The following is a 13,054-nucleotide window of genomic DNA, read 5'->3' as shown; positions in this document are numbered from 1 at the left end:
GTTTTTGTTGTTCCCATAGAAGGCTGAAAAAAATATCCAGTGACATGGGCAGTTTCATCATTAGTCATAAGACTGACTCCTAAGCTTTTACTTGCTTTTGAATATAGTAAACTTTCTAACAATGCAACACTGCTGAATTTACTTTAAACTGTATTTAGATTTTTTTAATCTTGGGATTTCTTTTGTACTTAAGTTTGAACATAGTTATATGTGATATACTTGAAATTCACAAGTACTTGAAACCAAATGGAGATCATTTATAAATACCAAACTCCAGAGGAGTGTGAAGGCAGAATCTTAAAGAAAAAATGGGTTATATTATATGTAACTGTGTTCTGTCTGCCTTTCTTCCTAGCTGGATTCATAGCAACTTAAAAATAAACAGAATTTCCTAATAAAGGACTGACCATTAGCTCTATATTCCATTTCCAGTTCTATTTGTATAAGAATTACAAAATAATTTTGAAGTCTATTACAGAATTTTATCTTTAAATGAATATCACACCATCATATATATGTATATAGAGTGTGTTACTAAAATACTCCTTGACAGAAGAATTTTCCATTGATGAGGCTGAGATTCTAAAGAGAGAAATAAGGTTAGGGGATTGAGCTCCTGAATTATATCATGAAAACAGTTTTTCATTTTTATTTATACATACATGTGGCACATACAAATAGGCAGACTAAATTAAAAAATACTAGTGACACTTTACATATCTTCAGTTATTAATAATGGGTCATTTGTATTTATCTTCCTCTTGTTCAAAAGGTATATGTTAATAGTAAATATTCATAAATGCTGTTATATATGTGCTTAGATCAGTGTCCAAATACTCAATTCCGTTTAATAATTTAGACTCAGAATTGTTCATTCCTTTACCTCTTGTCCCAGTGTGGCCCCAGACATGCGGAATGACATGGATACCTGAGACAGAAAAATCTTTGGGTAACCATTTTAACTCACTCAGTTCTCAGCCCCAGGTCTCAGCCCTTTTCTTTCTCCAGTTGTTGTTGTTCAGTCTGTAGGTCATGCCCTACTCTTTGGAACCCCATGGACTGTGGCACGCCAGGCTCCTTTATCTTCTACTGTCTACTGGAGTTTGCTCAAATTCGTATCCATTGAGTCAGTGTGCTATCTAACCATTTCATCCTTTGCCACCCTCTTCTCCTTTTGCCTTCAGTCTTTCTCAGTATCAGGGTCTTTTCCAGTGACTTGGCTCTTTGCATCAAGTGGCCAAAGTATTGGAGCTTCAGCTTCAACTTCAGCATCAGTCCTTCCAGTGAATATTCAGGATTGATTTCCTTTAAGATTGACTGGTTTGATCTCCTTGCTGTCTAAGGGACTGGCAAGAGTCTTCTCCAGCACCACAGTTCAAAAGCTTAATTCTTCGGCACTCAGCCTTATTTATGGTCCAACTCTGACATCCATACATCATGCTAGTGCTCAGTAACTTCAGTCGTGTCTGACTCTTTGCGACCCTGTGGACTGTAGCCCACCAGGCTCCTCTGTCCGTGGGATTCTCCAGGCAAGAACACTGGAGTGGGTTGCCTTGCCCTCCTCTAGGGGATCTTTCCAACCCAGGGATCAAAACCAGATCTCCTGCATTGCGGGTGGATTCTTTACTATCTGAGGCACCAGGGAAGCCCAAGAATACTGGAGTGGGTAGCCTATCCCTTCTCCAGGGAATCTTCCCAACGCAGGGATCGAACTGGGATCTCCTGCATTGCACGTGGATTCTTTACCAGCTGAGTTACCAGGGAAGCCCCGAAAGGCTTCCCTGACCAGGAATCAAACCCAAGCCGTGAGAGAGCTGACTCCTAACCTCTAGACCACCAGCGAGTGTCACGTCCGTACATATCTACTGGAAAAAAACATGGCTTTGACTAGATGGGCTTTTGTCGGCAAAGTGATGTCTCTGCTTTTTAATACATTGTCTAAGTTTATCATAGCTTTCCTTCCAAGGAGCAAGCATCTTTTAATTTCGTGGCTGCAGTCACCATCTGCAGTAAATTTGGAGTCCAAGAAAAGAAAATCTGTCACTGCTTCCACTTCTCCCCCTGCTATTTGCCATACACTTTCTAAGTAATCTAAGCTTTGTTCCAGGCAAGCTGAGGTATCCACAAGAGAGCACTTATAGATCGCCCTCTCCCTTCTCTCCAATAACTAGAGTATAGTTCCAGGGTTCAAGTTTACATTGCCTCAGTTCCCTTTATCTCTCCCAAGGCATCATCTTAGAGATCTCTAGTTCTATTCCATCCATTGTTTTATCTCTTTTTTATAGTCCAAGTAGCCTGTTCTGTTATGTAATATCTCCAATGGCTATAACTGTATATTTGAGCCTATTTCTTCACCATCTTGGAAAAGTCGCATGTACTAGATTTTCACATATGGGACTATATGATTGGAATGGGATTATATATTAATAATTCCTAATGTCTTTGAGTCATCATGTCTGAAAATTGCGTTTTCAAGCTTCATTTTTGTATTTTGTTCATTAAAGGAGAAAACAACTTTATAAACTCTTGTCATTGCTGTTGTTCGGTTGCTCAGTGCGTGTCCAACTCTTGTGACCCCATGGACTGCAGCATGCCAGGCTTCCCTGTCCTTCACCATCTCCCGGAGATAGCTCTCTTTTGTCATTACCACACCTATTAATTTGCAACATTCAGGAGAACAATAGTACAGCTACTAAAAGGGCTTATCTTAAGCAGAGCTCTTAGCAAAAGGGATGACAGAGGATAAGATGATTGGATGGCATCACCGATTCGATGGACACGAGTTTGAATAGCTTCTGGGAGTTGGTGATGGACCTGGAAGCCTGGCGTGCTGCAGCCCATGGGGTCGTAAAGAGTTGGACAGACTGAGTGACTGGACTGAACTGAACTGAACTTAGCAAAGAAGTAGCATTGAAAAGGACTTGAGCTACAACATTTTAGGGGCTTGAGTTGTCGTCACCGAATTAATAAATAGTACACAATAAGTAGGGCTTCTGTGGTGCTCAGCAGTAAAGAATCCACCTGCCAGTGTAGGAGATGCAGGTTCGATCCCTGGATCAGGAAGATCCCCTGGAAAAGGAAATGGCTACCCAGTTCAGTATTCTTGCCTGGAAAATCCCGTGGACAGAGGAGGCTGGCGGACTACAGTCCGTAGGGTTGCAAAGAGTTGGACACAACTTAGCGACTAAACAATACCACTAACATAATAAGTAACCATTAACTTGTCTATACTACAAAAACAAGGTTAAGCTTGTTAAGGGCATACAAAGCTTTTTTTTTTTTAATCTCCTTTTCCGTGTAATCCTTCACAAACAATGGTGATTTATAATTTGACTAAAGAAATACAGAAATTCAAACATTTAACATGATACTTTTCCCAAATGAGTTTGTCTGTTTTTCCAATATCAAGTCTCTACTGTAAATAACTCAAGCCTAAGCTAATTTGCTCCAGCTAAACACCCCTGGTGCCTGTTGAAATGAGACTGTCACAGAACAATGGTCATTCATAAACAACATATTTGGGGAAATTTCTGAAACACCAGATTTTGGTACAGCTTGTGCTTTCTCTATTGTCAGTATGTGGTTTTTTCTTTTTTCCCTCTTCTTCCCTGAGATTGGTTGAGAATGGTATCCTTCAGTGCTTCACTCCAGGGGACTCTTTGATGTGACCTTCTCAGAAACAAGTTGACCTCATGCATGAATTTTGTTTCTCCACCCCACCAGAGGCAGCTTCAGTGGAGAAGGGCCTTTGGAAGCCAGGACAATGGAAGGTTTGCAAGACATGTAAGGTTTGGTGGGCAAAGGCTGTTTTGTCAGGTGGGAGTAGGGAGGGAATGAGGCATCATCTGTCCCCCAGGTGGTGCTCTTAATTTGAGTGCTGCATGTGCTCACAACAGTCCTCTTTCATTTGAAGCTATCAGATCAGATCAGTCGCTCAGTCGTGTCTGACTCTTTGCGACCCCATGAATTGCAGCACGCCAGGCCTCCCTGTCCATCACCAACTCCCAGAGTTCACTCAGACTCAAGTCCATCGAGTCAGTAATGCCATCCAGCCATCTCATCCTCTGTCGTCCCTTTCTCCTCCTGCCCCCAATCCCTCTCAGCATCAGAGTCTTTTCCAGTGAGTCAACTCTTCGCATGAGGTGGCCAAAGTACTGGAATTTCAGCTTTAGCATCATTCCTTCCAATGAACACCCAGGACTGATTTCCTTTAGAATGGACCGGTTGGATCTCCTTGCAGTCCAAGGGACTCTCAAGAGTCTTCTCCAACACCACAGGCATCAATTCTTCGGCGCTCAGCCTTCTTCACAGTCCAACTCTCACATCCATACATGACCACTGGAAAAACCATAGCCTTGACTAGACGGACCTTTGTTGGTAAAGTAATGTCTCTGCTTTTGAATATGCTATCTAGGTTGGTCATAACTTTCCTTCCAAGGAGTAAGCATCTTTTTATTTCATGGCTGCAATCACCATCTGCAGTGATTTTGGAGCTCCAAAATATAAAGTCTGACACTATTTCCACTATTTCCCCATCTATTTGCCATGAAGTGATGGGACCAGATGCCATGATCTTCATTTTCTGAATGTTGAGCTTTAACCCAACTTTTTCCCTCTCCTCTTTCACTTTCATCAAGAGGTTCTTTATTTCCTCTTCACTTTCTGCCATAAGGGTGGTGTCATCTGCATACCTGAGGTTATTGATATTTCTCCCGGCAATCTTGATTCCAGCTTGTGCTTCTTCCAGCCCAGCGTTTCTCATGATGTACTCTGCATATAAGTTAAACAAGCAGGGTGACAATATACAGCCTTGACGTACTCCTTTTCCTATTTGGAACCAGTCTGTTGTTCCATGTCCAGTTCTAACCGTTGCTTCCTGACCCGCATACAGGTTTCTCAAGAGGCAGGTCAGGTGGTCTGGTATTCCCATCTCTTTCAGAATTTTCCACAGTTTATTGTGATCCGCACAGTCAAAGGCTTTGGCATAGTCAACAAAGCAGAAATAGATGTTCTTCTGGAACTCTCTTGCTTTTTCGATGATCCAGTGGATGTTGGCAATTTGATCCCTGGTTCCTCTGCCTTTTCTAAAACCAGCTTGAACATCTGGAAGTTCACAGTTCACGTATTGCTGAAGCCTGGCTTGGAGAATTTTGAGCATTAGTTTACTAGCGTGTGAGATGAGTGCAATTGGGTGGTAGTTTGAGCATTCTGTGGCATTGCCTTTCTTTGGGATTGGAATGAAAATGGACCTTTTCCAGTCCTGTGGCCACTGCTGAGTTTTCCAAATTTGCTGGCATATTGAGTGCAGCACTTTCACAGCACCATCTTTTAGCATCTGAAATAGCTCAACTGGAATTCCATCACCTCCACTAGCTTTGTGTGTAGTGGTGCTTTCTAAGCCCCACTTGACTTCACATTCTAGGATTTGTGTGCTTATTTATCCTTACCCCTTGGAGGTATCGTTCTGAAGTCTCTATACTAAATGCCCTTCGGGTTTGGTGAGGAATCTCTGGTCCATTACAACTGAAATGGACAACTTACAGCTAGTCTCATGTAAGCTACCACAGCTGTTCAGTGTACAGTTCCTCAGTAGTTATTCTTTAGCCAGAAATTGACCTTCGTGACCCTGTGGAGTCTCATCCATATGCAGATTAATACTCAGGTGAACACTCAGGGTACTCCTATGCAGGTTTCTAGAACTCTGTGTGCGTGTGTGTTCTGATGCTCTGCCGCACAGATTCCAGCTTCCTCAGACTCCCTACCCAACTGTCTCTATCTCTTTACCTCAGCGAGATCACCAGCCTCTGCTCGGGTTCCCTGTTCCTGTGCAGCAGCCCATAATATGCCTCCAGGCCGAAAGCTGAGGTGAAACAAGGGTCATCTCATTTGTTTCCCTTCCCTCAAGGATCACAGTAAGGCACGGGCTACTGTTTAGTATTTGAAGAGTTTAGTGTTTTTGTCCAGTTTTCTAGTTGTTTATGGGCTTACTTTGTGGCTCAGCTGGTAAAGAATCCACCTGCAATACGGGAGTCCTGTGTTCAATCCCTCGGTTGGGAAGATTCCCTGGAGAAGAGAAAGGCTACTGACTCCAGTATTCTGGCCTGGAGAATTCCATGGACTATACAGTCAATGGTGTCGCAAAGAGTCAGACACAACTGAGCAACTTTCACTCACTCACTAGTTGTTTATGGCAGAGGAACTAGTCTGGCACCAGTTATTCCATCTTGTGTTTTCAAGCCAGTAGACTGTGTCTTACTAACACCTTAGTTCTCAATCCAGTGGTAATGGTTGCTGGCTTTGTTGGAGACTGTAGCACATTAAATTGGAGAGTTTTTTTTTTTTTAATCCTGGCAAAAGTATGAGTTTTGTTCATTCTTCATAAACATAGCAATTAATGTAGGAATTCTGCTATTTACAAAATGTTCACAACAAATAGTTTCTCAATGTATGTCACAAATTAGTGGCTTAAATTTTTAAGGACTTAGAAGTATAAGTATTGAGACTTTATTTCTACCCTGAGGTGAGAAAGAGGGACAGGTGCAAGTTTGGTGTGTTTTATTTTGAATGGAACAGAATAAACAATCACTATTTTAAAATTCACTCATATCCTCTTCTGTTGGACTATTAACTGCCCAGTAGTAGCCAGTTATTTCCCAGTCTTTACAGCAGCCTACTGAAGAAGACACTATTGTAATCTCCATTTTACACATGAGGAAACTGAGACACAGCAAGGCCAAGCAACTTTAACAGGGTCACACAGCTAGTAAATGGCAAACTGAGATTTGTATGCAGTTACTCTTGCTTCAGCGCCCATGTTTTTAGCTGCAGATTTTCAGACGATCAAACAATGTGAATACTATCCATATGAGTATTTGAGATATAAATGTTTATACATACATGGTCACTGTATTCCCATTTTCAGATAAACTGCACCTGAAAAAATTAAGTGACTTTCTTTGTGTCACAGATAGTAAAAGATAGATTTGGGATTGAAATGATGTGTGTTTGGGTAAAAGAACTGTTTATGTGAATAGTCATCAAAGTGCTGTTTTTTAAATGAAAAAGTGAAATATTGTAAACAACAATAGAGGTAGTCATTAAGTAAGTCATGGTGTAATGCAAGTGATAAAATACCATACAACTATTTTTTTTTTAATGTTAGAGAATGTAAAAAGCTGGTGGTGGTTTAGTCACTAAGTTGCGTCTGACTCTTGCGACCCAGTGGACACAATGGACCCGAGGTCCACCAGGCTCCTCTGTCCATGGGATTTCCCAGGCAAGCATTTTGGAGTGGGTTGCCATTTCCTTCTCCAGGGGATCTTCCCAACCCAGGGATCAAGCCCACGTCTCCTGCATTGCAGGTAGTGTCCTGCATCGCAGGTGATTCCTTACTGCTGAGCCACCAGGGAAGCCCATGTTAAACGATAAATATTTGTTTTAAACATATAAACATTTATGTAAGACCTACTTACCCTTGGTGTATTCCTAAAATGCTGAAATAACCAATGTTTTTGTTGATAAATATATTGAGACTTAAGGTGACTTTGTTCCAAGGAAATAATTTAAGAGGAAAAACTTCGTTTTGTAGTAATTTCTGCTGTAAAATCGGCTTTGTTTAAAAATTACTTCTGTTTATCTTCAAGTCTACAAATTCCTATTTTTTCTACCTAACTACTTTCATTTTATCTACTCCAAATATTTACAAAACTAGATTTCCCCTCATAAATGATTTATGTTCAGTTTAATTCTTCTGGAAGCTGTTGGCAGGGGTCTGGTAACCATTAGTTTAAAAAAAAAAAGACAAAAATTATTTTCAAGGGAAAAACTATGGTTTCCATGTTTTTCAACTTTAAAATATTTAATCTTCATGTTAAAATAATTAACATGTACAGATTGGCTTTTTATTTGCCTCAGTAGGTGCTATAAGACACTACTTGGCAGAGAATGGTGAGTAAAGAGGCAGAAAAAAGTGAAGGCAGAAAAAAAGAACAGCCCTCTGCCCTTGGTTGCTTTTATGCAGAAGGCATAGGCTTGCACCAGCTGTAAGACTACAGCAGTCGAGCTGAAATCCATAAAGGTGTTACGACTGTCCCTCTTACACCAAAGCAAAGCGAGCTGCGTACCAGCTTCTCAGTAGGTTTGGCTACCTGTGGTGGCTGCCAGTGCAAATTTAGCCCAGTCCTGACCCTTTCATTCTGCCCAGGAGAAAGAGCTTTCATACTGACATATCACTTCACAGAGGGTCTTGCAGAGTCTGGAGATGAAGTGGAGATGGCCTCAGACTGAAAAAGGAGTTCCATCTACTTCCATTATTTCCAGTATCATATTGAGGGACTTCCTTTGTGGCAAGTGGTCACCTGGCCTGAGAATTCTAAAGGATATATATATATGAAAGGAGAAGCCTGGCTATTCTCACTCTCAGTCATAGCAGCTATCTCTAAACTCATAATTACTGTGGTTGTTAAACTACTCATACAGAACTGACCTGTGTTATGGAAATTACAGGAATATATAAATATTCCTTCCCTCACATGTTTGCTTTGGGGGAGAAGTTTCATTAGATGCATCCTTCTTTGTGTCTAGAAGTTTGAGTTTAGTGATAGTTATAACCTCTCTAAATCTTTTCCTAGAAGTACAGACCATTATTTTAAATATGATTTTAAATATCAGTGTTTACCTTGTTGAAGAACTATTTTTGCTTGAAATTCATGTTAGAAACAGAAAGATTTCATCATGCTTTTAAATACCCAGATGTGTGATTTTTAAAAATCTTGATATTAAAAAATAACTTGGGAGAACTTGTTTTTGACAATGTTGTCAGATATTAATTACGTTAACATATTATAAAAGCATACATATTCTTCAAGAACTATCGGATGTCCTTGTGATCTTAAAGAAAAAGCAGAAAATACAGATAAGCAAAAAGTACTTTTTTTTTTTTTTTACTATTTCACCTGTTTTTAAGATGCTTATCTTTTCAAATTTTGACATCTCTGAAATCAGAATGTGAAGTTTGATTGCCTTTTTTAGTGGTATGTATCAGTGATTCATCTTAAATTTGATGGGTCTTATTTTCAGTAAAATACAATTACAGATTCATTGTTGTTTGGGGTTATGTGCTGTGTGTGCTCAGTCGTGTCCAACTCTTTGCAGTCCCATGACCGTAGCCCACCAGGCTCCCCTGTCCATGATATTCTCCAGGCAAGAATTCTGGAGTGGGTTGCCATTTCCTTCTTCAGTTTAGGGGCATCAGTACAATCAGTTCAGTCACTCAGTCATGTCTAACTTTTGTGACCCCTTGAATCCCAGCATGCCAGGCCTCCCTGTCCATCACCAACTCCCAGAGTTTACTCTAACTCATGTCCATCAAGTTGGTGATGCCATACAGCCATCTCATCCTCTGTCGTCCCCTTCTCCTCCTGCCCCCAATCACTCCCAGCATCAGAGTCTTTTTCCAATGAGTCAACTCTTCACATGAGGTGGCCAAAGTATTGGAGTTTCAGCTTTAGCATTAGTCCTTCCCATTAATATTCAGGACCGATTTCCTTTAGAATGGATTGGATCTCCTTGCAGTCCAAGGGACTCTCAAGAGTCTTCTCCAACACCACAGTTCAAAAGCATCAATTCTTTGGTGCTCAGCTTTCTTCACAGTCCAACTCTCACATCCATACATGACCACTGGAAAAACCATAGCCTTGACTAGACGGACCTTTGTTGGCAAAGTAACATCTCTGCTTTTGAATATGCTATCTAGGTTGGTCATAACTTTCCTTCCAAGGAGTAAGCATCTTTTAATTTCATGGCTGCAAGCACCATCTGCAGTGATTTTGTAGCCCCAAAAAATAGTCTGACACTGTTTCCACTGTTTTCCCATCTATTTCCCATGAAGTGATGGGACCAGATGCCATGATCTTCGTTTTCTAAATATTGAGCTTTAAGCCAACTTTTTCACTCTCCTCTTTCACTTTCATCAAGAGGCTTTTGAGTTCCTCTTCACTTTCTGCCATAAGGGTGGTGTCATCTGCATATCTGAGGTTATTGATATTTCTCCCAGCAATCTTGATTCCAGCTTGTGCTTCTTCAGCCCAGCATTTCTCATGATGTACTCTGCATAGAAGTTAAATAAGCAGGGTGACAATATACAGCCTTGACATACTCCTTTTCCTATTTGGAACCAGTCTGCTGTTCCATGTCCAGTTCTAACCGTTGCTTCCTGACCTGCATACAGATTCTCAAGAGGCAGGTCAGGTGGTCTGGTATTTCCACCTCTTTCAGAATTTTCCAGAGTTTATTGTGATCCACACAGTCAAAGGCTTTGGCATAGTCAATAAAGCAGAAGTAGATGTTTTTCTGGAACTCTCTTGCTTTTTTAATGATCCAGCGGATGTTGGCAATTTGATCTCTGGTTCCTCTGCCTTTTCTAAGACCAGCTTGAACATCTGGAAGTTCATGGTTCATGTATTGCTAAAGCCTGGCTTGGAGAATTTTGAGCATTAGTTTACTAGTGTGTGAGATGAGTGCAATTGTGTGGTAGTTTGAGCATTCTTTGGCATTGCCTTTCTGTGGGATTGGAATGAAAACGGACCTTTTCCAGTCCTGTGCCCACTGCTGAGTTTTCCAAATTGGCTGACATATTGAGTGCAGCACTGGAAAAGGTCAGTTTTCATTCCAATCCCAAAGAAAGGCAATGCCAAAGAATGCTCAAACTACCACACAATTGCACTCATCTCACACGCTAGTAAAGTAATGCTCAAAATTCTCCAAGCCAGGCTTTAGCAATATGTTAACCGTGAACTTCCTGATGTTCAAGCTGGTTTTAGAAAAGGCAGAGGAACCAGAGATCAAATTTCCAACATCCGCTGGATCATCAAAAAAGCAAGAGAGTTCCAGAAAAACATCTACTTCTGCTTTATTGATTATGCCAAAGCCTTTGACTGTGTGGATCACAATAAACTGTGGAAAATTCTGAAAGAAGTGGGAATACCAGACCACCTGACCTGCCTCTTGAGAATCTGTATGCAGGTCAGGAAGCAACAGTTAGAACTGGACATGGAACAACAGACTGGTTCCAAATAGGAAAAGGAGTACGTCAAGGCTGTATATTGTCACCCTGCTTATTTAACTTCTATGCAGAGTACATCATGAGAAACGCTGGGCTGAAGAAGCACAAGCTGGAATCAAGATTGCCGGGAGAAATATCAATAACCTCAGATATGCAGATGACACCACCCTTATGGCAGAAAGTGAAGAGGAACTCAAAAGCCTCTTGATGAAAGTGAAAGAGGAGAGTGAAAAAGTTGGCTTAAAGCTCAACATTTAGAAAACGAAGATCATGGCATCCAGTCCCACCACTTCATGGGAAATATATGGGGAAACAGTGTCAGACTTTATTTTTCTGGGCTCCAAAATCACTACAGATGGTGACTGCAGTCATGAAATTAAAAGACGCTTACTCCTTGGAAGGAAAGTTATGACCAAACTAGATAGCATATTCAAAAGCAGAGATGTTACTTTGCCAACAAAGGTTCATCTAGTCAAGGCTATGGTTTTTCCTGTGGTCATGTATGGATGTGAGAGTTGGACTGTGAAGAAGGCTGAGCACCAAAGAATTGATGCTTTTGAACTGTGGTGTTGGAAAAGACTCTTGAGAGTCCCTTGGACTGCAAGGAGATCCAACCAGTCCATTCTGAAGGAGATCAGCCCTGGGATTTCTTTGGAAGGAATGATGCTAAAGCTGAAACTCCAGTACTTGGGCCACCTCATGCCAAGAATTGAGTCATTGGAAAAGACTCTGATGCTGGGAGGGATTGGGGGCAGGAGGAGAAGGGGACGACAGAGGATGAGATGGCTGGATGGCATCACTGACTCAATGGACATGAGTCTGGGTGAACTCCGGGAGTTGGTGAAGACAGGGAGGCCTGGCGTGCTGCGATTCATGGGGTCTCAAAGAGTCGAACACGACTGAGCAACTGATCTGATCTGATTGAGTGCAGCACTTTCACAGCATCATCTTTCAGGATTTGAAATAGCTCAACTGGAATTCCATCACCTCCACTAGCTTTGTTCGTAGTGATGCTTTCTAAGGCCCACTTGACTTCACATTCCTAGGTGAGTGATCACACCATCGTGATTATCTGGGTCATGAAGATCTTTTTTTACAGTTCTTCTGTGTATTCTTGCCACCTCTTCTTAATATCTTCTGCTTCTGTTAGGTCCATACCATTTCTGTCCTTTATAGAGCCCATCTTTGCATGAAATGTTCCCTTGGTATCTCTAATTTTCTTGAAGAGATCTCTAGTCTTTCCCATTCTGTTGTTTTCCTCTATTTCTTTGAACTGATCGCTGAGGAAGGCTTTCTTATCCTTGCTATTCTTTGGAATTCTGCATTCAGATGCTTATATCTTTCCTTTTCTCCTTTGCTTCTAGCTTCTCTTCTTTTCACAGCTATTTGTAAGCCCTCCTCAGACAGCCATTTTGCTTTTTTGCATTTCGTTTTCTTGGGGATGGTCTTGATCCCTGTCTCCTGTACAGTGTCACAAACCTCATTCCATAGTTCATCAGGCACTCTATCTATCAGATCTAGGCCCTTAAATCTATTTCTCACTTCCACTGTATAATCATAAGGGATTTGATTTAGGTCATACCTGAATGGTCTAGTGGTTTTCCCTACTTTCTTCAATTTAAGTCTGAATTTGGCAATAAGGAGTTCATGGTCTGAGCCACAGTCAGCTCCTGGTTTTGTTTTTGCTGACTGTATAGAGCTTCTCCATCTTTGGCTGCAAAGAATATAATCAGTCTGATTTCAGTGTTGACCATCTGGCGATGTCCATGTGTAGAGTCTTCTCTTGTGTTGTTGGAAGAGGGTGTTTGCTATGACCAGTGCATTCTCTTGGCAAAACTCGATTAGCCTTTGCCCTGCTTCATAGATCCTTACAGATAGAATAGCAAATCCGAGTGATAGAGCTGCATCACACAAATTGCTTGCACTTACTGGAGGAAGCATTTCCAGTAGCAGAGTGCCTTTGTGGAACTAGCGTCTAAGGCATGCTGAACT

General features: G+C 41.2%; 1 protein-coding gene across 1 annotated transcript in view; it reads left to right on the top strand.

Annotated features, from left to right (window-relative positions):
* The window catches only part of NDUFAF2 (NADH:ubiquinone oxidoreductase complex assembly factor 2), a 165,941-nt gene that overhangs the window by 149,133 nt on the left and 3,754 nt on the right, over window positions 1-13,054 (top strand). The window lies entirely within an intron of this gene.

Source organism: Bos indicus, chromosome 20 (assembly GCF_029378745.1).
Source record: "Bos indicus isolate NIAB-ARS_2022 breed Sahiwal x Tharparkar chromosome 20, NIAB-ARS_B.indTharparkar_mat_pri_1.0, whole genome shotgun sequence".
Lineage (NCBI taxonomy): Eukaryota > Metazoa > Chordata > Mammalia > Artiodactyla > Bovidae > Bos > Bos indicus.
This window is presented reverse-complemented; position numbering and strand designations above follow the sequence as displayed.